The 26,566-nt window shown below is 43.7% G+C and overlaps 2 long non-coding RNA genes across 3 annotated transcripts in view; one reads left to right on the top strand and one right to left on the bottom strand.

Annotated features, from left to right (window-relative positions):
- LOC109145091 overlaps nt 1-21,769 on the top strand; it is a 222,969-nt gene extending 201,200 nt beyond the window's left edge. For both annotated transcript variants that reach the window (XR_005604080.1, XR_005604079.1), the window contains 2 exons: nt 14,221-14,404; nt 20,622-21,769. This is a non-coding gene — a long non-coding RNA (uncharacterized LOC109145091). The remainder of the gene's footprint in view (nt 1-14,220; nt 14,405-20,621) is intronic.
- LOC120411624 overlaps nt 1-25,059 on the bottom strand; it is a 30,682-nt gene extending 5,623 nt beyond the window's left edge. Inside the window, exons 1-4 of the long non-coding RNA XR_005604081.1 lie at nt 24,498-25,059; nt 21,763-21,854; nt 16,571-16,674; nt 14,013-14,147 (exon numbers count right to left, since the gene is read on the bottom strand). This is a non-coding gene — a long non-coding RNA (uncharacterized LOC120411624). The remainder of the gene's footprint in view (nt 1-14,012; nt 14,148-16,570; nt 16,675-21,762; nt 21,855-24,497) is intronic.
- Between the last annotated feature and the right edge of the window lie 1,507 nt (nt 25,060-26,566).

The following is a 26,566-nucleotide window of genomic DNA, read 5'->3' as shown; positions in this document are numbered from 1 at the left end:
ATTTTAAGTTCCAGGTGGGCATCAAGGAGAAAAGTTTAGGAAGAAATCTGAAAGAAATCAAATGAAAGGGAACAAGGATAGAATTTCAGAAGACACAGGCCTGGTCATCGTGTTCTTTTAATGGTAATAGGAAAATAATAACTTGCAAAAAAAGAAGCCCTCTGTTAAAAATCTCTTCTTTTATGTTCCCCGGGGAAGGCTGTTCTGGTCAGAGGAAAAGAAAATTGTCCACCATGCTGAGGCAGGTTTGCATTCCTCTCTGTCGTTTGGTTGCTGACAAAGCTGGCAAATACCTGTGTAAGAGAAAACATCTGCAAAATGCTCCTGTAGCTGGTGGGGATGTGAAGGAAGTTTCAAGTAAAACTATTTCCATATGTTCATTTGCTTTTTTCATGTGGGGAGAATCTGGAGCTGTGAAAGCGTTTGCAACTCCTGAAAAAATTGTAGACTATTCAGTAATGTTATTAGGATAAAATCAATGATTTATACTAAGCATTCCTAAAAATTGCAAAATGTAATTTAATTCTTTTGCCAGTGGGGAAATGGTGAAGAAATGAGTTGTGCTTGCTTAACTTAATTTTTGTTTCTTAGCACGAGGTTTGTAATTACTTTAAGTAAGCAAGTTATTTGTTTCCGTTAGCAGTAATTGACGAGTGAATGTGATAGTGACATACTTTCTCCTGAAAACTTTACTAGCAAATCCCTGTAGTTAAGAGCTCTGGCTAAACTTACTGTGCCAGGTGGATCCTCCAGTGTGTCATCCCAGAGAGTCAGCTATCCTTAGCGTAATGCCTCCATTAGTAATTGGAACCTGCAGGTCCCTGTTACTGCACACTCCCTGCAGTAACACCCCTTAAATCCTAGTGAGAAAGGCAGCATTATCAAGGTAACGAGGTTTTATTGCTATTTCTCAGCTAATCTGTTTTATTGTGACTTTGGCTGCTCTGCAAGAAACATAAAATTAGGCCTGGATCTCTGTTTTCTACCTGTGGGATAGGTGGAATTTGGAGTGTGTGACTCCAAGGGCTTTCCGTCTGGGACACTGCTGCTGGTTCGTTATTCCCATCATGGGGGTGTTGGACTCAGTGTCTGTGAGCAGAATTCTGCCAATTCCCAACTCCTGGGTCCCTGTGCCTTTCCAAATGCTGTTCCCCAGTGTTCTGCAGTAATGTGTGTGATTAGCTGCTGCTGCTGTTCTATTGATTGATACCAGGTTAAAGACAACCTGTCAGGCTTGGCTTCCTTGAAAAATGTGTGTTAGAGGCTGGATTCTTCCAGGAACTGTTTGTCACTGGGTATTTGCTCCTGTAAACAACTGCTGGTACCAACCTTCTGTAAATGCTAAATAAAACTGCCATTTCCCCTGCCTTGGGATACCACAGCATGTCCTCAGAGCCCCACAGGAGTCACTGGGGTGGCTTTTAACAACCTGTGGCAGAAAATCCATCCTGTGGCACAGTTAGTAGGGAATGCCCAATCCCCTGTCGGTCACAGATGGTTCTGAAGCTCCTCAAAGCTGAAAGTTATCAAGCATTTTTAAAAACCAAGAGTTCCTAAAAAGGAAGGGTTTTTTCATAGGCAGAGTGCATCTCAGAGAACATGCCCTGTGTAGCTCTCCCCCAAGTATCTCGGGAGTGAGAAGTTACAGAAAAAAAGCAGACTGGGGAGACACCTAGAAGTCCTCAGGGAATCATAGCTGCCTGTTTTCCTTCTTCTCAATTCAGTTGTTTCCTGCCAAAAGGAGATGTAGGAAAATAACCAGAATTATCACCCGGGAAAGGAGAGTGCCGACTGATGAGTGCATTGTGTGGCAGCAATCTCTTCATTGCACTGGTAGATGACAAAAGTCGTCCCTAATGAGGGTTGCAAACTCAGCCATTGCTGATCAGCCCCTCACGGATTAGGGATACTCCAGAGCAGCCAACTGTCTGCAACAAAGGAGTACATTTTCTCAGGATAAAAAAGCAAGCTGAGGATTACAAGGACCCAACAGTCTTTATCTGCAGAAAATCCTTGTTTCAGGTTTCTTACCTCTTCTTAAAGGCTTGGAATAAATAATATTGATTTCCTTTAAAAGTTAATGTGTTCACTGTTAAAGTATGCACACAGCTTAGAAAAAAGAAAGGATTATTTTGCTTTTAAGCCTTCCTTCAATGTGAAAAGAGATCTATTCTGTCAAATTTCTCTACAAATTATAAATTTGTAAAATCTCTATTTTATTAAAAATTGAATTTTAATTAAAATTTTGTAAATTATAAATTTTCAGACAGATATCATATATATATTTATACTTATTTGAGCTGTTCCTGCAGGGATTACTTCTCACCTACTAACTGGAGGTGAAAACATATTTGGAAGCTTTCCAGTTCCTATCTCTGTGTCAACGCAAATATGTAGATGGCAGGAGAAGGCCCTTAAATTGGGGTCAGTGGAGCTGTTTCCTTGAGCTCTTTCCTGGCAGTGATACCTCTGAGTCCAAAGGAAATACCTGAGTGAAGGTTTGTTGTGTACAGTCTCTGTGTTATTTTGTGGTTTCCTAGTGCTGAACTCCCGACCAGTCCATAACATCTGGCTGCATTTATCCACTTGGCACAGAAACTCTCTTTTAAGTGCTCTGCTTCTGCAGAGTCATGGAAGATATTCTCAGGAGCTGACCTGCAGCAAAACATATCCTGGGAGAGCAGAGCAGCCATGGATCCCCTGCTGGGGGATAATTGATCCTGTACCTGCTTTACGGGCAGAGGGATCGAAGCACTTCCCACTGGGGCGCTGCCTGGCTCGGAGTTGTCTTTCCATTAAGGCCTCGTTGTCAATGAGCTGCCCCAAGACTGGAACAGGATGCACTCAGTGGGGAAGCAGCAAGCACTGGCAGGCATCATTAGCGGTGTTTGCTCTGCGAGTGAGGTGCCGGGCTCTCAAATAGAGACAAGCAGGATCCAGGCTAATCCCTCACTGCTCCTGGCATTGGGCTTTGCAGAAATTCCCTGTAGCTGGAACACTGCTGCCACATCCAGAGTTCAGCTGTGCCTTGTAAGCTGCTTAAATATTAAATGGTTATTGATTTCTTATCCTGGGAAGCTTGATTGTTTAAGCCAGCTGAAACCTCTGTAGGTCCGTAACAAAACTGGGAGTGGTGGGTTTGAAGGGAGAGTATGGCAGAACAGCTGGAGGCGGGGAACGGCCATTACTGCAAGCAGGGTGTTGCTGAATGCCAGGCAGAATGGCCTGAAAGTCCTGGTTTGCCTTGGGCTCTCATTGGTTTGGGACCGGTGCAGGGCTCAGGGGCTGCAGCAGCACAGTTTGCTGGTAGACGATATTGGTGCTGAAGGAGTTTGTTCTCCAGTTAAACTGGGGTGGATTTTGGATGGATTTAGAAATAAGGTCGTTCCTAACTCAGAGGCTGGGGCTGAGGGATGTTCCCTTCTCCTGTGGTTCAGGTTGTCTCTCTCAGTGGCTTATATCCACTACAAAGAGTTTCCAGGAAAGGTTATTCAGCATTAGTGTTCAGCCCTTGGAGACCTTCAGGGAAGAAGCCAAGGAAGTGAAGTGCATATTTTTGCAGAGTATTTTTCCATCCAGCCCTGGCCCTTTGATCGGAAATGTGTAACCTGTAACATGCCTATTCCATAGCAGCATATCCAAGCCCTCAGTTCAAATGTTGAATAGGGAAGAGTCCAGTTTGCAGACCAGATTTAAATTTCTTCAGTTTGGAAAGGTTCTGTTTTTCATGCAATTCTCTTCACTATCTGTTTCAGATTACGAAATTTATGCTACATACTTTTATTTTCTCACCTGACTTCAGCAGTGTCTGGGTCTGCTATCACTCTCCAGGCTGTATTTTTCTTCTGCTTTAAAATTGTCAGACATTTTCAAATGAGCAAGCTCCTGATTAATAACTAATTGGCTTTAGCAAACAGCTCTTGCTGGGTGGTTACCTTGAGCCAATTCCTATTAGTATTCCAACACACGCAGGAAGTGTTCTCCCTCACTGGAGGCTGATGTTACATCTCTTTAGCCACTTATAAAATAAAGCTAAGTGAATTAGTATTGATTCCCTTACTTGTAATAACAGGAATGCAACCTAATCGCCTCTCCAAATCACCCAGGCATTCCTGACTGAGGCTGGAACAGAAAAAATGTATGGAGAGGGCAGGAATTTCGTGTTGCTGAGGGGAACTGTCTGTGACAGGCACTTAGCCAGGCAGGGCTTGCTCCCCACCTGGGCAATGAAAACATTTTGAATATTACAGTTGCAAGGTGCAAAAAGAAGTTTTCCCTTCCACTGTGTCTCGAATTATGTTTGGATTTTGTATAGACAGCCAAGATTAATTAATATTTTACAGGCTTCACACAGAAGTTGAATCTCTCACAGCATTTCTCCTGTTTTGTTAAGCTCACACTCCTACTCTCTGGGAGAGTGTTTCTTCTTTATCCATTTTTATGAGCAGGTCAGGAAATTTATTACTCTTATTATAGGCTCTAAATGCAGGTACAGTGGAGAGAAAGAAAGGTGTAAGTTATGGAGATTTTCTGAGCAACTTTTCTCTTTTCCTGTCTGAATAGGTCTTCCCTCCCTTAGTCTTAAATAGGCTAAACCCTCCTTTCTTCCTTCTCTCTTGCTGCAAATCCTGAAACACCAGAGCAGAGCACTATGTTACACTGGACAATTTACAGAAGTTCTGCTGTGCATACTGAAAATCCTCTTGCAAGGCTCAAAATACCTGTGCTGCTGCCAGAAATGCTGCTGCTGCTCAAAAACTAAAATAATAATAACAAAACAAGAGACCATACCAGAATAGAATTTGTCATTAAGAAATGCTGACCAGCTTTTCTGACCAACCTACTTTGTGCACAGTATTCAACTGGCTACAGGAAGCTATTCTGAGGTAATACTTCTCCTGAGAGAGGTCACAAATACCCAAAAAATGCCATGCACAGCTTTTGCAGGACATTTAGGACCTAATCAAACCCAGTAAGGAAAGGAACTACTTAAAAAGTAGATGAAATCAGGTTTTGAAATGTTTAGCCTAAACTACTGATGTTTACACACAGAGCTGACTTTGGAGAGAGGTTTGTTCTTCACTGAGCTTTTTCAAGCACACTTCTTCCACTCTTCATTGCCTCAGGTTTTCAAAACTTCAGGCAGAATTGCATCTTCAATGAAGGTGCAATGTTGTGACATTCCAGTGCTCAGCAATGCCATGTCCCTCTGCCCAGCCCCAGGGGTGTGTGACACACCTGCTGTGTTTCCCATGAAACTGGTCTTGGATGATCCTGAAAAGATAAAAAGGGACCCACCCAGCTCCCAGATTAATGTCACTTACAGATTTATTAAATCTCCTCCAAAAACCTTCGATCAAATAATCCTTGTCGTGGCTGTTTGTGTGAAACGGGTAGAGACAAACGTGTAGTAAACTTCCATGGGGAGACAAGCGGTAACCGAGATTATTTCAGAGGACAGGAAAAGTTATTCAGAAACCCCTTGCATCTCTTGAAATGTAGCACACAATGCATTTGTGCAAACATGAAAGTGATAACAATAAAATTCCCTGTTTCTCATGCTCTTTCTACGTAACCAGACATCTGTTCCCTTTCCGGAGTGACGCTCCCCACCTGCCACAGATGAGCCCGGAATATTTGGTGCTTTTATTCCAGGGAGTTTTCACAACACAAGTCAGAACAAATCTATTCAATTTTCTTTTTGTTGCTGTTGATTGTGTGATGCCAACAAACTCTGCAGCAATTTGCTATAAATGCAATGGTAGGGAAGGAATTTTCATTAAAAAAGTAGGAAGAAAATTGCAAACGAAAACCCAGTGGTCAGGACTTTGCTGACAATCAGTTTAAGCAAGGTTGGAGTGTGCTGTCAAAGACTGGATTGAGACACCGTGACCTTTCTATGGAGGCTCCTTCTGGAGCTGGGGTAACTCCTACTAGAATGTCCCTTTGTCTGACAGCTGAAGGGCTGCCTGGAAGCTGAATTCCAAAGCTATTCCCAGGTCCTGTTGTGCAGTGAGAGCGTGGCAAGCTGACTGTAGGACCCAGCTTTCCCAGGGGAACGTGGTGGCTGTTGTTTGAGAGGGAGGCACTCACAGGAAGCTGAATGTTTAATTTAATGGTCTGTATTTGAAGCAGATATAGGAATTCTGCAGTCTCTCCCATCTGGAATTTCACTGTTGCTAGTGGAATTGCCAGTGTTGGTAGGTATGTCACACATAAAATAACCCCACACTTCTGTTTCCTTCACTGTGCTTATGTGACATGAAAGAAATTAGGTTGGGTCCTGAGGTATGGTAAAATATATTTTGCTGTGTGCAGGGGCAGTGAAGTCCTTTGGGGCACTTTTATTGAGCACGAGTTACTGCTAGGCTGGATCATAGGTTAAAAAAAGAAAATTCAAGCCCCGAAAAGCCCTTTTCCAACCATTTCTGACTTCCATTTTGTTCCACTCCTTCTCCCGTCACTCTGCTGTGCTCACTTGTTTAATGCTCAGGAAATAAAAATAATTTTTAAAGTTAAAGTGTTCCTATCTCAGGACAGAAAGTTACCTGTGTAATTCCTGGCATTGCATGGCAATGATCACCAAGAGGAGTTGTGGGATTCTTTAATCAGTGGGAATCAGGAGACATTCCTGTTGCAGCAGGAATTTATAAATATGCAAGTTGATCTCTTTATGATTAAAGGCCAGTTTGACAGACTGTGGTCTGGTGACTCATGGTTAAAAAGGAATAGTCTTCTGAAAATAGGAAACTTCAAGTTTTTCATCTGTTTTCAAGCTGAACATCATTCTTTCCTGAGAGTCTTTTAGAATTTGCATGCAGACATATCTACTTGCCTTTGTCCTATCTGGAAATAACTATTTTGAAACAGGAAAGCTATTTTCCTGCTTAATGTTTTTTCTCCATTTTCAAGATTTTTTTTTTTCTATCTAGAAGTAAAAAATTGGTTCACTTCTGAATATTGCTATCTATTAACACCCTCTGCTAAGTGCAGTTCAAGCCTTTGAGCTGGATTCAGGTGGAACCATCCTGAGCTCAATCTGTTAACCCCTCCTTTAGGAAAGGCTTAGGTTTGCTCATGTCTAAAGTCACTGCAGGGCAGCATTGAAGAGAATGGAAAATCAAGGGTCAACTGTTGCCTTTTTACAGTAAAAACATGATCAATATTCAGTATTTTAAAGGGAAGTTTCCAACTCCATGAAGCCAAGATGTTTGACTGTGAGCAGAGAGTGATATTGCCCAAACTTGACCATTTTTGGCATTATTAATAAACCCCAGTGTTCCTCAGAAAGGGCCAAATCACCTTTTAGCATTCAGTTTTGTGCACTTGCTAATATTTACATTTGGTAGAAGCTGGTCTCTCTGGGCTTAATTACTGGGGGGACACCTTGCAGATTAAACTGAATCATTTTTAATATTAAAAACCTGCTTGAAACTCTTTGTGCTGCAGCATGAATAGCTTTCTACTCTCTTGTTTTGCTCCTTAATGGAGGATCAAACACTGTTTGCTTATTCCAGGAACAAGTGCAAGCAATGGCACAAAAATATCCTGTAGATCATTTTAGTTATTGGGGGGGAGGGAGGAATCACCACTTTAGTTCTAATATTTTGACTAGATTCACTGACTCCATAGTTCCCTGCAGGCAGCACTCTGCCTTGGTGCTGTTTATGGGCTGAGCCCTTCGGCTGGCAGGAATAGGTGTGGTTTTATTGTCCTCTGAACTTCCTGAGCCCTGAGTGGCTCCAGAAGTGGTGTTTGAAATACCAGAGTACTCAGGCAATGACAGAGCTTCGAGCACATTTTTTCTCTAACGGGAAAGATCCCCCGAACTCCTGGCCCTGCTGAAGGCAGAAATGCATCTCTTGTTTTCTCTGTTCACAGTTAGACATGAGGAGGGTCCCTGCTCTCCCCAGAGCAGCTTTAGCACCTGCCACCCATGCTGGCCCTGCTCAGCCACACAACTTCCTTTTCCTTTTAATTATAGAGAGGGAAATGTTAGTGCAGTTCAGCTGCTTCTGAACCATTGATCCGGATCATTAACCGAGCACAGGGACATCGGGGGGCAAAGGGGATATTTTACACACTGCTAATAAGTACTGGCTTTCAAGGGAATTTTTCATAGAATCATGGAACGATTTAGGTTGGAATAGCCCTCCAAGATCATCTAGTCTGGCCATTCCCCCAGCACTGTCAAGGCCACCACTAACCAGTGTCCCCAAGTGCCACATCCACAGAGCTTTCAAATATTTCCAGGGATGGTGACTTCCCTCCTGCCCAGGGCAGCCTGTTCAATGCTTGATGATGTCTCAGTGCAGAAATTTTCCCTAATATCCAATTTGAACCTCCCCTGTGGGCTGAGCATCTGTAGCTGATGCCACAGGTTGCAAGAGGAGGGAGTTTACCACTAATTGTATCTGCAAAAGGCAGGAATGCTGGGCTAATTTCAAATGATGGATTATGTGTAAAATCAGCTTTCCTTTGGAAAAAGTTCTCCTTTATGGTGAGTAATGAAAATAATACTTCTCTGGTCCAGCTGAATATATTAATGATTAATATAACATTAAGATAAATCACTGGTGAACAGTGCAGTAAATATGCACTGAAATCAATCAAGTTTACATCACATCCTATTAATTACTGGGATTCTCTTCCACCAGGCTCTGTTTTGTTGTGTTCACTGTGTTCTCATCCTCCTGAGCCACTTCCATGCTCACATCCCAACTCTCCCAGACGGTTTTTATTCCCCTCAGTACCCACTCACATCTTAGCAAATAGATCCTTGTGTATTAAGTACCACAGCACTCAGCCAAGGACCTGCCGTACTGGAGGTTACAGGGTATTCGGGGGGGATTTAAAGCTGATGGTGCTGCTGAGGAATCTTTGCTGTTCTGCCCCAAAAATAAGCAGGTTCATTAAGGAGCCATTTAATTTCCATTCCCAGTTTTGTTCATGTCCCATGGAACTGAGAAAGCGGGAGGTTCTGTGATCAGCCAGTGCGTGGCCACCAGTGATGGGCGAGTTCTTCGTGTCTCCCACCATCATCATTATTATTGTTATTGTTTTTATTGTTACCCATTTGTTCTCTGTCCTAAATATCCTGATGGACTCGTCCACTGGGCTCTGAGTTGCAGCTGGACGGCAGCCCCGCCCCTTAGGAATCCCAGGGCGTGGTAGGAGCTGGAGGCTGGAGCGTGGGGCACATGGGACACCCGGTGTCTCCTGGCTTCTCATCGCCAGCTCCAGCTCTGAGCTCCGGGGCTGTCCTGCCCCAGGAGGGGGAATCCTAAACCACCAAAGCACCAAGGGGTGCTTCCCCCGACCTGGATCTTTGCTGTGCGTGGAGAGAGGGAAGGTGAAAGGAAAGGAGAAGAGGAAAATGTTCAGAATTTCCACAAACTCTGGTTTTCCTCCCTTTGTTTCCGTAGCTGGTGCGCAGTGCCCAAGCCAGGAACACGCGTCCTCGGGCAGCGGGACTGGCAGTTTGGGCTCTTCCTTTTCCCAGTGCCAAGTGTGCCGAGCTGGTGCTGCTCGCTGTGTGTGAGTGACGGCGGCCTGCAGACACGTCCCTGTCCGCAGCATGTCCGAGCTGGCGGCTCGGGTCACCCGCGTCCCGTGGGGGTGTTGGGGGCAGAGCCCTCCCTGTCTGTGCAGCTGCGGAGCTCAGCCTGGCTGAGGCTGAGCCAGGGGCCCTCAGGTCCCCACGGCCACTTTCGTTATGGTTTGGTTTTTTTTTTTTTTTGCTTTCATTGTGTTTGACGTTTTGAAGGCTGAGCCTCATTCCAGGCGGGCAGTCGCTAGCACCGGGCTGGGAAATGAGCTCTGCAAGATGGAGAACAGGTGAAAAGGGGGAAAAGAGTGACCACGAAATTAAGATGAGATTTAAGGCAGATTTTTGTCTTGTGTGGTATCTGTTCAAACAAGAAACTAGAAGCCAGAGACCTTAAAAATGAGAGAAAACGTGGTCCCTCTTTACCTTTTGGGAGACAGAGACATACTTGGTTCATTTGGTGCTTTTCATGCTCAGAACACAAATTCCCCTGGTGATGTACCAGCAGTGGTGCTTGCAAGGCCAATGCTGCTTTTGTGAATTTTGTATTTTATACTCCAGCTCTCCTTCTCTTTCACCATTCTATATAAATGCTGTGTTCTGCCAATATCAACTGGCTACTGCAGCAACAAAGCCTGTACTATGGGCCAAGGGAAGGCTAAAGGAAAACACAGCTCCTGTGCCTCCTCCTGGAATGCTGGAGCAGGCAGACAGATGGCACAATTTAAGTGTTTGTTTCTATATTAATGTATCAGCAACAAACTAAATTTCATCTGCAAGCTCAGTTTCTGCCTTTCTCAGCCTCCTAATGAGGCTGATACATCTTCTGAGAATGTCAAACAGTGCCTCCGAAATAGAATAAATTCTTAATAATGTAATCAGATAGTTAAACATTAGCACTTGCAAAATTTTTGGCGTTAAGTGTTCTCATTAAAGTTGGTTTCTTCCTTGTTTATGGCAAATAGGGTTAGGAATGCTGAGGCAGCAGGATCTGAGTCTCCTTCAAAACCACCCTGTTCCCTAGATCCATCCTGAAATGATGTGGCAGTGCTGAGGAAGCCAATCCCATGTCCAGTAATGTCTTAATTGAGTTTGAGCTGAAATAGTGCCCAGAGGGTCTGTCCAAGGTCAGGGCTTGTTTGGCCTGGCAGCGAGCAGTCAGCTGGGCATGGAATCACAGAATCTCCTGAGCTGGAAGGGACCCAGCAGGATCACTGAGTCCAACTCCTGGCCCTGCACAGACACCCCGAGAACCACATCAAGAGCTGTGTCCAGAGAAACCTGCGCCTCAAAAGGCTTCGGGAGGTGGAAGATTTTCCCTCTAGGCAAGGAAAGCTAAGGCACAGCAAGTGTTGCCTCTGCTAGTGGAGATTCTGGAAAATCAGTCTTGATTTCTGCAGCTGAGGAGTTTTTCCTGGGATCGTGGTGCTGCCCTGAAGCTTTTCTGAAAATCACTTATCAATAGGTTACTCTCACTGATCTCATTTACACAAGGCTTTGTTTGGAAGTTTTTTCCAATAAATAGGATTATTTCTGAAAGGTTAAAATGCTAAAGAAACTACAATATTGGAAGCATGTTATAAAAAACTAGGAAAAAAAATTTTTTTTACAAGGAGTCAAAAATCTTCTCCCAGTGCAAGGTCCACTCTAAACTGTAAAGCCTGGCTCACCAAAGCTGTGTTAAAGGGGTCTGGAAAATTAAGATGAACTGATTCTGTTGAACCCTACCAAAATGGGTTTAGTTGTTTGTTTGGTTTTGTTTCTTAGACAGAAATATTTGGAGGAAATGAAAATGGGAAATTAACAGAACTGTAACTTCCCTTCCAAACATTTTGGTGGAAAACCATCAAAGGAAGAACAGTATTTCTGTGGCTGTGAACATAATTGAGTCCTCCAATATACTGTGCTAATGGTTATTTCTTCTGTAACAATGTATCCTGCAAGGAGGATGGAGAAAGTGTTTTAAGTGGAGAGTAGGTAATATTTTGACTTAATCAAGAGGATAATATTAAATGACTTGTAAAACAGTTGGCCAGGTGCAATAAACCTAGCTTGGAAACAAGGCAAAGATATTCCCTTGGTTCCCTGCCCCAGTGGTTCAAGGAATAGATTTCCAAAACATAACAGCCTTTAGAATGTGATTGAAATGAAGAGATCCCATCTCCTGGGGGGAGTCTGCACACACAGGGATCTCAGCTCAGAGGGGCAGCAGGGAGGGAGGAGGGAACAGGAGACTGAGAAAGGAGCCTTTCTCACAACAAAGCTGGGAGAGAAACTCCTCTTAAAATCAGGTTGTGCCGCAAAATGTACTTGTGACTCTGGTGGTGAATAAAAACCCATTTTGGATTCTGGGAAAACTATTTTAGCCCCTTCAGGATATTAAAGAGAAGAGCTGCGCTGGGGGGTTGGGTACTGAGGCATCCCAGCTTCAGATGGCCTTCAGTGATCTACTGAATTCAGGAGATTTTTTTAATGAGCGCTGGCTCCAGAGAGAAACGCAGTCCAAGTGGTAATTAGGCATTGCACTTGCTGAGATGACCAAAATAAGGCTACAAAGTGGTTTTAAGACTGATAGGCTACCTTTTGGAATATTTTTTCCTAGGTGAGTGCCATGAGTTTCAGTCACTGCATTCTTCTCTCCTTTCAGCCAAATTGGGATTTAATAGATTTCAGACAAACTATAAATGGAGAGCTGTATGTACATGTGAAGCTGTCTCATAACTTCATTTATTACAAATACTAAGAATACCTGCAAGACCCTAAAAGCATTTGCTTTGCTGCAGCTGTTTCCAAATGGTTTCTCCACTTAAAGGCTGGGAATGAAGGCTGATCTGAAAACAACACCACACAAACATGGGTGGTGGATGTTGCATTTTTTAATTGCACATTTCTGTCTCCCTTGCGGAAGCTGAGCAGTTTCTCTGCAGTGCTGAATTCAGCCCCACTGCTCTGTCTAACCCCCAAACTCACCAAATTCCTGCAAGGATGAAAATCAACTGCCTGTTAAATGGGGAGTTGATACAGGAATCTAACAAAATGCTGATACCCATTTTTAATTTACTAACTGAACCCTTGGAAGCATTTCTTCAGCAAACAGCTTTTTTGTAGTTCTGATAATTACTGAATAGGGAAAATCCAGCCCTTCCTGCTATTCCATGGTATACTGGGAATATACACATTGAATCATCTGGTGCCCCAAATTTGGCTCAGATGCCAGGATGAGTTAGTGCATAGTTAAATATCTGGCAGATTAATAAAAAGCATTCCCATCCTCCTTCCACGTGCAAGATACTTGCAGTGAAAATGTATGTGAGGAAAATGAAGTATTGGAAAAATAAAGCCATCTGGTGTGAGAACAGCAGAGCTTGTTGAAAAATGGTGTCTGCTCTGAAATGGGCACAAAACAAACAAACAAAGCTCCTCCTTGTGATTCTAATTTCTTCCAGTTGCCTTAGTTCAATAAATATATTCCACTCTTTTCCTCTCCTCCACTGAAATGTAGTTTCCAAGCTTGAGAAGGAGGAGCTGCTTTGAAATGAGTAATTGAACCATTCAGTTTTCATTCCTTAGGACAGAAACAGGAATTTTTTTTTCCTAAACAAAACACTTGAGTGTAAGGTTTGACTCCTGCAGGAGTTCATCCAAAAAATGCAGGAATCTGGGGAAAGTTTATATTTAAAGACAGGGGCATTTTTCAGTGAAAAATAGTAAGTTTGAAAACATTAGATCTGAAAGTTTCAGCCAGAAATAGTGAACAGGGTCCAAAGGCAACTTGAGTCAACAATTTACTGAAGAAAAGCCATAAATGACATAACATAATCCTGAAGGAAAATTGAAATGACAGCCCTATGGCACGAAACAAAGTGGGTTTCAATTATAAAATCAGGCTGTCAATATTTTGCTCCTCCACCAATGCAAGGTTACTGAAGACAATTTCAGCTGTCTCCAGTTTTACACTGCATTGGGAACAGTAACGAGCACATGGCAGATCAGAACCACTGGATGGACAGAAATGGGAGCAGGAAGGGCCTCATTTCTCTCTGCCCACCACACTTAAGCAACACTTTGAAGAGTTTTCCGTCATTGCTGACCTTAACACAATTCCTTCATAAAAGGAGAAAACTCAGTATCCTCTTGCTGTTTAGCTCAGGTCCTAATTTCATGTGTTCAATGTTGACTTACAAAGTTATTGAATTAAAGAGCACAAAATTTCTTAAGTCAAACAAAAACTTTATATCCTTTCCAGCTACCATCATTTTCTGTGTACTCTAAATAGTCTTGATGAATTAATGGCACCTCTGGGGGAAGGAAGAGCAGAGATCCTACAAAATCTGCCCACTTTTAGAAATAACTGTAGCTCAAATTCATCACTTAGAGTGTAGCGTATTTTTTAGAAATACACATTGACAATATAATCAAATATTCATCCTCCTCTAAAAAGCCATTATTGCAAATCCATTCTCACCTTCAGATGTTCAATGCCACATTTTCTGAAGATGCATCCTGAGAGAATTTCAGGTTTTATATGTGATGTAAGATTTGGTTTTTTCCTTTCCTGAAGGATCTTCCTTGACTGTGTTCACCAAACTGAATTTCCACTCTGTTAGAAGAGGAATGTTTTCACATTTTCCATTACCTGTATTGCTAAAAACTGGTTCTGTGTTATCTTCCAGCCTCCCAAACCGTCACATTCTGAACTGGAGGGATCCTGGCAAAGTGGTTCCTATAGGTGCTCTGGGGGGTGGCAGAGCCAGGGCTGTGCCTGGACAGCAGCAGCTTCACCCACACCTACAGACGTGCCCAGTGCCAGCTTGCACCAGCCCCTGGGCTTTCATCTGGAGTGAAGAAACTGGACAGGTGGGGACAGCAACTTTTTAAATTTACACTTTTTAATAACCTAAAAACGCTAATTTAGAGACTCATTAAAGCTGAGATTATCCTTACCTCTCTTCAGGAGAGCAATTAACCAGTTTAGAGAGTGGCACATCCCTAAATGCTCTCCCAAATCGCAGAGATTAGGGACCATCACTCTGGATTAGGCAATGGATTACCAAGTGGGGAAAAAGACACTTGGCTGGTAGGGTTATGTCAAGAAAAGGAAATTATGCTCTTTGATTGATGCACCCAATTAAAACTGTCTGAAAGAGCTTAAATTCAATCACAGGCACAGGGAAGTGCTCCCAAATGCTCTGAAGAGCAATAACCGTTCATACAAATTATTTAGGAGAAAATTTGTAGAAGAAAATGTGCTGGAGAAAATCTAAACTGTTCCCAGTCAGTTCTGGAGTAGAAACTGCCGAAAGTCATTAAATTATTCACTAACCATCATTTGTTCAGCTCGGTGTATCACAAAAGTCATTGATTAGGTAGTTTATAGGAGTTGGATGTATTTACAGAAATGTGTTTCTCTTCCCTCATGTTACTTTGGAGCATGTTGGGGTTTTCTTAAAAAAATACAGAGGGATTAAGTTGTGCATTATTTATGGGAAATGCTCTGTACTCAGATCCTGAGCTAATGGGGATGGCACCATGAGAAGCTTCTAACTATTCAGTATTGCATTTCACTTTTCAAAATGAACAGCCTTGGCCTGAAAAATATATTGGAGATAATGAGAGAAAAGCCAAGCAAAAATAGTCATAATACATATGAAAGAGGAAAAGCTTTCTGGTGGATATTTATCAAAATATCTGTTGTTTGAAAAGCAGGACTTTTTTTTCTTTCTTTTTCCTCTCTTTACTTCAGCACAGCAGAACTTTCCCCAGGTGAGATTCAACAGTTTTTTACCTTACAGCAGCACACATTCTTGACTTTGAGACTGGGCAGTGTTGGGTGTAATTTGTTGTAAACCCTTGAAAGTGCCTGACACCTACAGAGGAATCCACTTGGTCATTAATGAATTAATCTCTATAGCAGGGGATCAGAAGATTTTCACTGTTCCCTGACAGAGACAAAATGCCTCAGCTTGAACTTTAGCAGTGAATTCCAAGTGTGTGGGAGGAGGTTTCCTCCCAAAGCCACAGAATGTAAATCCATATTTCCAAATGTGCAGAGGTGCAGGGTTGCTGCAGCACTCAGAGATCAGGGAGGGACAGGAGTGTGGTGAAACCTCTCACGCGACTGGCGCGGGATCGCCTCACTGGAAGTGGAGAGGAAAGTAGGACGAGGAGTGCTTACCCTCTAATTACTCTGATCTGGCATATGTTTTTAATCTCTTGGAAGGAACAGGAGAGTTTAAGCCTAGAGAGGATTACTGTGGTAGTTTTCTGTTACTTGTGCTTTGCAAACGTAGGCTTAATGTTTTAAGTGCCTTGCCCCATCCCAAATCTCCCGAACTTTGGTGCGCTGTTACTTCTGGGTTTGGCCCCTATGCAAAATCAAAGGTAGTGAAATTCCTTTGGAGTGGGGATGACAACCCAGACTGTGGGTGCAGATCTGTGACAGCCTGATCTCTGACGGTGATACTAAAAATCCTCCAGTGGAGCGCCTGTGCTGCGGATCTCCGAGCGGGAGGTGTGGATGGAGGTGCCAGACTGTTCCCGGGAATCCGTGACTGCCTGCTCAGCGCACGGCTATTGTTACACAAGAATATGCAAAATAATTGGGGCTGATTTCAGTGTCGCTTCTGGGAGTTTCTGTGCCGGCAGCCACAAATCCTGCATGCTGAATGCTAACATATGCCAATATGGAACAGGCCTGTTGCTCTCAGTGTAAATCATTTTATAGCTTTTGTTTCCTGCAGGCTGACAGGATCCACTGTGGCAGCACCAGCAGAGTGTTGGGCACTGCTCAGTGAGGGGCTGGAGAAAGCTGATGACTAAAAATAAGGAAACCATCTCCCTTTTTAGGGCTCTTGTCCCTTTTCCAGTTACTTTGGGAAGGCTCTTACATTGCAATGCTAAACCCTTTTTCGCCAGTGGCCTGAAAGCAACAGATGTTTGAGTGTTGCAGATTATTTAGACAATTTCTTCCTAGTTCATAACTGCTGAAGCACCAGCACAAGGAAAATGCAGAGTTGAGCTTACCAAGGCTTAGGGTTGAGATTCAGTGTCCACAACTGGAGTTGCAGGAATTAAGCAGGAGTGATTTTTAATGAGGAATTGCAATTGGTTCCTTGCTCCCTGGCAAACTGAAAAAGACACAAAATCAATCCAAACTCAGTGTAAATTATTCATCTGCCTTTACTGAGTTTAGCCCAAACAACCCAATGAGGCGGCAGTAAAAGGCCCTTTGCTCTGAGGGGCAGCAGAGCCCTGAACCCAAAGCACAGCTGAGTTAAAAAGCTCCAGTGTGGGTGTCAGGTCTCCTCCCATTCCAGCTAAACAGACACTTGTAACTTCCCAGACTTTGCAGGGAATGCAGCGGGGTGTTTAAATGCAGGGAAAAAGTGCAGGAACCATCAACATTTCACACCCAGTCTTAAAAAAGGAACTGAGTAGGATTAGGAGAATAATGAATTTCTCAGATGAACAAATGTTCAAATGCTGGAGCACTGCGCTGGTGAGACAGAGGTTTAATGAACTCTTTAGAGGTGGTGTAAATTGGCACCGCTTCAATGGAGCCCACAAAAACCCCTAGCCCTGGCTTTATATAAATATACGGTAATGATCTCCCTCTCTTCTCTTGGGAAGCTTTTATCCTCAAAAGCCACGTTCCATGCGAATTATCTTCATCATTTTTTCCCCATTTCAAGCTACAGGCTCTGGCCTCTCTATTTAACTGTAGCGTTTTCTATCAGAAAATCAGGCAGTGCTTTCTAAGGGCAGCTCATGCATTGAATTCAGCTGTCACAGCTACTTGTGCTGCCTTGGGTAATTGGCTTCTCACAAATCTTTATCTAAAATATAAAGGCAAATAACTATTAAAAACCTTAACCTAAACTGAAGCAGTAAATTAGCCCACAAATTTCTTTTACTGCCGCGTTTTGGTTGGATTTACTCAGCCGATAAATCAGAGCTGAGCAGGAGCTTTGCAGGGTGATGGTCACAAGGGGCTGAGCCTGGGGCTGTAAATGTTAAAGCAGAGCAGGCTGAACCAGGAATGATAGGAGCTCTCCTCCACACAGGGTTTGCAGGTTCTGCTGCTTCCTCAGGATCGCAGGACTCTATCGCATGTTTTAAGCACTTGTAGGATTGTTTCGGGGATAATTTTTTAACTGTAGGATGGGAGGAGGTTGGTGGGGGCCCAGCTTTCTCCAGTGAGCAATGGTTGGAGCCGCCACTCAGACCACAGGATGGCAGGATTTGGCTTCCTCCTTAGCCCATTTGGTTTGAACTCATGTGCCCAGAAAAGTGCTGGGAGGCAGGGGTGGAAAAGAGCAGGAAGAGCAAAGGAAATGATGGCTGAAAGAATTGTGGGGGAGTTTCAGGCAGGGCAAGGCAGAGAGCCTTGCTGGACTGACCCTCCTGTATCCTAAAGAACATTTCCAGGAATTGTCCAACCCCCAGACCGTTAAGCATTGGGAAAGTAAAGATTTGGGCTGTGAATACTTTGGTGAGGTCAGTTGATGGTTCAACTCCGAAACTGCTGTTTGATTTCTCCTCTCAGTGCAGTGGGTCCTTGCCCCTTGAATGTGACTGAACTCCGTGTCTGACAAACCAAGTGATAATAGGGATTGTCTTGTAAAGGTCACTCGAGCTCCTGGGTGCTCTTTCAACCTGGAAGGCTGAGGAAATCCGTAAAATAAAGATTTGCTTCTGGTCCTTAGTGAGCTGGCTAAAAGCACTGGTGGGTTTGTGGAGCTGCGCAAGGAATGTCACAGGGTATGGAATTTATTCACCTCAGGGCCAGTTCTCAAGCCTACAGCAATCCTGTAGGCGTGTGGCATGGCTTTGGCTGAATAAAATGTGCTGAATTCCTCATGTGAGTCCTGGAGAAATGTACAGTCCAACACCACCAGGATTTAGGCACCCAGCTGTGAGGGACTGGAAGAATGGATGTCCCGAGACATTCTGTGGGGCAGGGGCAGGCTGGGCCTTGTCCTGCTCCACACACCGTCCCCAGAGCCTGTATCCCAACCTGGCAGTGTCCACCACTCCCTGGCACAGCTGAGGCAATGTCCACACCTGCCCCTGGAGCCCCAGTCCAGCTCCTGAGGAGCCAAATGCCAGGGAGTCCCACCTGGGGGAAGGGGCTGGGAAGGCCAAGGGGTATTTTGGGCACCTGTGTTGGCCCTATTGCCTCTTGCAGTTCCTATCAGCTGAGCACTGCAGGAACCCAGGGGTTGGTAGCTATATGTGTGATTTTCTGTGTCTTTTCTTTGTCTCTTTCTCCTTCTTCTAATTCCCTCTTCTTGGAATTTTTGTGTAACTTTAAATGGGCTTAGTTTGCTAAGTTAATGCTTTGGGAAGTGTTTTCTGTTGATTGAATGTTGCACTAAACCTTTTGCCACAGTTCTCTGATTTTCTGAAGTTGCCAGTAAAGCCTTTTGTGTTGTTTTCACCTCTTGAGAATCTTGTCCGTATTTCCCCCGTGTGTCAAACTCAGAGTACAGGAACCATTGTAAGTCCTTTTAAAAGCCTCATCAGGTGAGTTTTTTGGGGCCTTACACCAGCTCAGTGGATTGAGGGTTGTTGCAGGTAGGAGTAAGTCCTTGTCGGAATATTCCTGTGGTTTTTAAATACTGTACTGGATCTATGTTCTCTGTTATGGAGGTAGGTTAAGGAGTTTGCTTTCTGGCATTTTCTGCTCTCCATCTCTGTTATATCTTTGCAGTCAAATTCTTCTTTAAAGTACATGTCAATTAAAAATTCAGGGCTTTTGTTCTTACACTCCACCAGCACTTGGAGAACAGTGTTGGGTGTTAAGACTTGAATTTGTATTTCAGTAGTGTTGCTTGAAGATGAACTTCAGAAAACTCATGTTTTTCTGGACCTGGAGTGCCTTGTTCTTTACAGCTGCTGTTCTGTAAATGCTGGGTTTTTAGTGATGTCTAATAGCAGATTCTTAAACTAATTCACCCAGTTTAGCCAACAAATATTTTGTAATACCCACAGAGAAGATGAAATAACTGGATTTTCCCTTTCTATCCTGGGGCTGGATTTTTGCCTTCCAGTATTCCAAATATATTTTCCTCAAAGGGAGATGCTATTCTAGAGTTAGACACCAACTCTTTAAAACCTCCTTGACATCAGTCTGTAGTGGGTTTTGTTGCTAGCTTGGAATGGTCTCCATGGTTCCCAGTGTTGGTCCCAGTCTCTGAATTCCTCTGTGATGTCAGTGTTTGTTTGTCCATGTCTCTCCCATGCCATGTAAATTCTATATAATGCACAGCACTAGGCTGGGGCGAGATGTGAATTATGTGAGCTACTGTAGCTAAAGCATGAGAAGAAGCAGCCACTGTTTAACTGCCTCACGTTCCTCCATCCTAAAGCAGCAAACCTTTTCTACACAAACCTTTCTCTGGATGTCAAGTACTTCTGGCTCAGATTCTGCATCTACCCTTTTGTTCGGGTTCTGAATCCCTACACACCATCCTTGGTCAGCCTGACCTCCTATTTCTGCCACCTGCGCTCCACGGTACAGATTGTTCAGAAATTCTTGAGCAGAAATTCTTCTCTATAAATCTGATGCCCATCAACACCTGAAATATGTTGTTCTTCTTCATGAGTTGTAAATACTTTTAAAAGCCATTTTGCCATTTATGTTCCCTGTGTGCTTGTTCCAATGCAGATCTGTTTGTGTTCTTCTCCAAGTCACTTCTTTTGCTCCTGCAGCTCAAGTAGCAGGAGAGCGATCGGGTGCTGCAGTCTCAGTCTCCGGCCGTGGTACAAATTCCTCTACAAGCTAGGCCAAATCACTGGATTTCACAGTTACTGTTTGTAAGCTGTGAAATGGCACCTGACTCTTCTCTCATGGTGCTTTTTACCTTTTCAAAGCAGTGTGTGTAACCTTGGCTAAATTATAAGCTAAAGCTTATTAAAAACAGTAATCATGGTCTGAAATTGCTTGTGACCTTCAGATCCACTGGGGTGGGGCAGGGTGAAGCTGCTCATTGCTTTGGTAAAATTTCCAGTCAATTTAAACCTTACATTCATTTCTTTGGGTTAACTGGCTTTTCTTTTCTTTGTTTCTCAGGAATGACAGAACTCACACAAGTCATGCTGGGGTGTTCTGGACCAGCACTGCTGCCTCTGCCCTCACACTGCAGCTGCAACGGGGCTGCCCCTCACTGTCCCTTGCTGTTCCTGCTCCGTCTGGAGCATTCCCAGCTGTGCTGAGCAGGATGTGGTGCTCTCAGGGAGAGGTGAGTCAGGACCAGCTCCCTGTACCATGGTTCCCACCTGAAAAGTGAGTAGAAAGTTGTTCCTTCCGTCTATTCTTTGACAGCAGTAAAAATGTTTGAGGTTGGTTGGCGTTTTCCAGGTTTGATTTTGGTTTTTATTTTTTGCTTGTGGGAGTTTCCCAAGGAGGCTCATGCCCACACAGGGCTGTAGGAGCAGGAATCCCTCCCTCTGGCTTTGTGCACCCCCTTGCACAATGAGGTGCTGAAAATCCCCCAGTGCTTTATAGACTAACTAAACCTAATTTTATTTATCTTTTAATTGAGCCCCTTTGAGGGAGCAGCTGGTGTGTTTGTGGATATTCATTACATTTTTAGCTCCCTCTCTCCTGGGTTTAGCTGACTCCTTTTTTTGGCACATGCATGTGGTTCAGCAAACCCTATTTCCCTGTCACTCCAGGGCACGTTCTGCAATGGGCCAATTCCAGCTGCCTGGGTAGGGGAGCAGCCTTTGGATGGGCATGGGATGTGGCACATGGGCGTGAGAGCTCTTGAGGGGAGGCTTCCGTGTTTGCGCCAAAGACAGTCTGTGTAACCTCAGCTCCCTCAAAAGAATTACTTTAATATGTACTGTGTAGAAGGAGATTTTGAGCAACTTGGAAAGGCTGGTGAGGGTGGGGAGATACAGTTATTTTGTTTCTATAGAGTATCAGGAATGTCCTCACGTACTTTTCCATGAAAACACACTCTGAGTGGTGGATGCTGATTCGGTCCCACAGCTCCTGAGGGACCTGTTCTTTCTGGGAATGTCCATGTGGACACATCCAGTGTGGAGGAGAAAACATAGTCTGGCTCCTCAGGTTGAGGGAGAGGCTGGTTCACAAGTAACCATGGCAACCAGGCTGTCACTGGGAGCATCAAGATATTTACATACCAAAAATAAAAAAGCCCAAAGCACAACAGACATTAACGCTCCAGACCATTTGGAGATCTTACCCTCAGTTTGGTTCCTCAGGGATGCTGGCAGCAGCAGCAGGTAAGGATATTTTTCCCTCCTCTATCTCCTGTATCAGCAGCAAACATTGTTTCTGGTGATAAACATAATAATGGCTTCCAGTTAAAAGGGGATATTAGAGTTTCAAATTGGAGAAATACTGAAGATGATTTTATGTTCACCTTAAAAAGTTTCCATCTGTCACACACTTCCCAACCCAGTGTGCTCACATCAATATTTATTACACCCAGCCCAGTGTTTTCACAGAAGAGCCATTAATACAACATATCAGCGCTGGTGACAAGTTACATTTTATTGCTGTCAACAAACAAAGATGTTCTTTGTCTGCAAACTCCCTGGTTTTCCCTTTTTTTAATCAACCGTTAGGTTTGAGTTTTGAAGGAAATGTGTAGATGTGCTTTCCAGTGTTTTCTGGAGGGCTACTGGAGACATGACAGATGGAGCTTGTAGGAGCTGATGGAAGACACTGATTAATTTTCCTGGGAGATGAAATAACAGTTTTGGTGTAAGTTCTTTGGTGTAATGAAATACACTGAATTCCTAAGGAGAACCAGGGAACTTCAGAAGGGGAGTCTCCAAAATAAATACTTAATTTTGAAAGCACCTCAGAGTATTGATCACGGCGCCAGTCGGATTTAGTTCCATGTGTACTTTCTAACAGTGTAAAGGGGACCGGGGCCAGATCAAAGCCATAATACTTGGGAGTCTCGTGTTACTGCATCATGGAGGCACTTCACACTTCCAGGTGTCTCTGTCCTACTCAGAGGGGCGTCCCTGGGGGCTCTGCTACAGCTCCTCACACCCCTCTCCACCTCTTACCTCTGCAAGTTGACACGAGATCTTACAGGAGTCCTCTGGAAAACCAGCTTTTGGATCCACTCCATGAACTATGTCACTGCTTACTTTTCTTCCCATGCCAATGAGTCTCTTTAGAGGGTTATCAGTGTGTAAGGAATTTAATGTAAATGGCTTTTTTTTTTTTTTTAACAGAAATCAGTTTAAAAAAGCTGCTTGTGTCAGTTGGAGCTAGTTGGCTCCAGTGGTCTTAGTTGGATTTAAGCAGCAGTAGGTGAAAAATGGAGTATCTGTGCTAACCCTGTCAACTCTGCAGCTGCTTAATGGAACCGGTAACTGTGTAATGATCCCCTGCCAATACCCAATTTTTAAACCACTTAAAATGTGATAAAATAGCTCCATTCCACAAAACTATCTGTTGAGTCAACTGTGCTCTATTGTTCCAGAATTCCCTTTTCCAGTCCTTGTGGAGCTGTCAGCTGCCACATCTGTTACAGCAGCCAAATGACCTGCACACACCTGCCGCTATTCCTTAACACTGGCTCTGAGGGGAAGGTGCGACCACCTGGGAATAGTCCTGAGCCTCCCTTGAATTTTGGAGCTGATTACAGAGACTCCCATTGCTCTGAAGGAACAGTGTGTCATCCTTGGTGTTCTGCCTGGTTCTGTTTAATTGTTCTTTATTAAGAGCAGCCCCAGGCACGAGATAATCCATACAGAGGCCACGATCCCTCCTGACCGAGCTGCATCGCACAGCTTGGGAGGAACCTGCTGCAAGGCTCAGTCAGGTAAGGTTCTCACAGGTGCAGTTAAACCAAATGCAAGGTGGTCTCCTCAGGAGAGTAAAGGAGCTCATGTTTTAATTTTCTATTAATTAATTTCCTCTCATTCTGCCACGTGGTGCATTTCTCATATCATTTGGAAAAGCAAGGGAGAAATGGAAACACGCCCAGAGTTCAACAACACTGTTCTGACAGTGCTGGTGATGGGAAAATGATCACCCTCAACTGTGCTCAGTCATTTGGCTCTCATTTGAAGGTCATGGCTTTGAGTATCTCTTCAAACAATGCACAGAGCGATGATCAAAGTAGGGGAAAAATTCAGGACTGGGATCAAAATATGGAACTCTTAAAAATACTCTTCAAACCCTAAGAGTCCATGGCTGTCCCTGTACAAACTATGGCTGTAATTTGTGTAGCCTGAAGATCTGTCCAGTCCCTGAGCTGTTGTTCCACCTCATGCAGACTGGAGCATCTCAGTGCTTCCTCCAGCTCCAGCTGACTTTAACTAGGGAGCTGGTGACCTCCTGAAATGCACTGGGGATCCCAGCTTTACTGAGGTCAATATTACCTCCCGCTGCATTTGAAGGCATTGGGATTGTGTGGCCAATGCCCGGTAGGGTGACTCGCAGAAATCAAAACAACAACAAAGAGAAATCCATTTTTTTTCCTTGTCTACTTTCAGTTTTACAGCACCAGCTCAGTCGGGGAATGTTGTATTTGTGCTCTTTAGCTGGATGTGCCATTGGATATTTTGGTTATCAGTGTGGAAAAAAGGCAGTTTGAAGTAATCTACTGAAAAAATAATTCTGAAGGGGTTTTTAATGTCTTGCTTTAAGAAAGAGAGTGGCTCAAGCCTGGATTCAGGTAGCAAATCCAATTTCCTGTCCTGAATGGCAATGCCAGTGTGGTAATTAGACCATGAAGGACAATACTAATTTTAAGATATATGTGGGTGGGGGAAAAAAAGGAGATTGAAATAATCAACATGTGAAATCATAAGTGAATCCAGTTTCCTTGGCAACTTCTACTGTGCAGTCTGAGTGTCCCTGAGAATTTCACTTGGAAGCAAGTGGGCAGCAGGTACTTATTGGAGATGGGAATGCTTTTGAGGGAGAGCAGTGGGAAACTCTGGTTCAAACCTGTTTTACATGTGGTTTTGTTCTTCCCATCGAACTCTGTGTCATTGTTTTCACTTCCTGTTGAACTGTTGGTGGCTCTTCTCCCTGGCAGAGGTGGATATTGCACCAGGAAGAGCGGTGGAGACATTTGTTGAAGTCTCTCCTTTTTTCATTGGGAAATTGAGTGGTCATTAAATTGTGTTACCTAAATAGTTACAGCAGAAGAGACTTTGGTTAAAGATAGACCAAAACCAGTTGAAAAAGCAGTAGAAAAGTATTTTGCTTTGGTGTTTCAGATACAGCAATCCCTAGAACCAGGCTCTGGGCTGACATCTGCATCAGTCCCTCTGCTTCCAAGCATTAAATCATTAAACTGAAGCATCAAAGAGCTCACAAAGCTTTAAAAAAAGAGAAGGTGTTGGGGTGTTTAGCTTTTCCCATCCATCATTTCAATTTTTGCATGATATCTTCAAAGATTTTCTTTTTAATAAAAATGGAATTGCTCTGCAATCCCCTGAGTGGGCCTTTCAGGGAGAAAGTAAAATTGCAAGACCCTAAAAATCACAAGGAATGACAACGAAGTTGGGTTACAGACTTAATTGGCTTTAATTGGAAAACCATCTATTGGAAAAAAAACTCAAACATAGCTGAACAGTACTGCAGGTCAAAGGGAGTTCCTGAGGAGAGAGGTAATGGTTAGAGGGAATCAGAAAAGGAACAAGGGATGTTTGACCCAAAAGAGGAAAAATGGAACAGGTTTGCTTTATACATCTCCATATAAATACAATTTTATATATATATTTATATGTGTGTATAAATACTATTGTTCATTGTAAATCTTTTTAGATTCCTTGTACAAAAATATCATTATTGGGATAAAAAGTTTAAAGATATTCTTTAATACTCTCACTTCCCTTGCCTTTCCTATCTGTGGTACCTGCAATGGAAGTGGAGCTAATTCTGTTTCGTGTTTGAACACACATTTTGGTTTGACCTCAGGAAACTGCCACAGCACTGTTGCTGGAGGGTTTTTTTGGATGAGTATCCCAGTGTACTTCCCAGGGGAAAATGCCCTCTGGAACCCAATGCCAGCTCAGACCAGAAGGGCAAACTTGGCCCAAAGAAATCACTTTTCCATGGTGACAGGAGCAAAGTCTCTACAGGAGTTGGGTGTGCTGAAAAGGACAATTTGTTGTGATTCTAGAGAACTGTGATCAGGATTTACAACTCCAGTCCCTCCTTGATATAACCAAAAAACAGATGTTAAACGAAGGAGTGTGGGAGGTATTTCTTTAGTTTCTCCAAGGTACTGGTACCAGATCTAATGCCAGCTGCTCGTTTTAATATTAATATTTCCTGGTGTGTTAACTCCGTTTAATCCCCTAAAATAGCCACTCCTGTACTATAATTTATATGTGACCTTTGTGAGCAGAGTATCTGAAAACACAGGGAGGTTAATGAATTCTGTCTTTTCTCACCAGTGTGAGGCACTGAAATAATAATCTCTCGTTAGAGAAGGGAAAAGAGGGCACACATCATGTCCAATATTTTAGCCTGTGGCTGAGCTGTGAACTAAACCCAGCTCTCCAGAGCTAGGCTCAGAGCTGAAGCAAATAGGTCACTCTTGCTCTCTCTAGACCCTCCATGGGATGAATTGCAATGTACATTTAAAAAGCACTGCAAGTTTTGAATCCAGCATCCAAATTTTCCTCTGCAGATTTTGCCTTCGTTGCTGTGCCCGCAGCTCTCGGGGTGGCTGTGTCGTGTTGTAACGAGTGCCAAGGTGCTGCGTTTGCTGGGGGAAAGCAGCGCTTGGAGCACAGGCAGCAAAGGCTTTTCCTGGCTTCTTCTCTCCTGAAACCATTTTGTGCAGCTCTGGCCCAGAGGAAACTCCTCTCATGACAGTCAGCGCTGAAACACTTGGCATAACCTTCCCATTACCACCGGGGCTTTGTTAAGTTGGGAGGACGTTTGCTTATCAAGTTCAAATGATTTTGCTGCTGCCTCCCATAGCACAGCCCCATCCCACATCACATCAGGCATGAGCATCGCCCCTGCTGGCGTCACAGTGGAATGGGCCAGGACCTGCA

The sequence above is a fragment of the Corvus cornix genome, chromosome 3 (genome assembly GCF_000738735.6).
Source record: "Corvus cornix cornix isolate S_Up_H32 chromosome 3, ASM73873v5, whole genome shotgun sequence".
NCBI lineage: Eukaryota > Metazoa > Chordata > Aves > Passeriformes > Corvidae > Corvus > Corvus cornix.
This window is presented reverse-complemented; position numbering and strand designations above follow the sequence as displayed.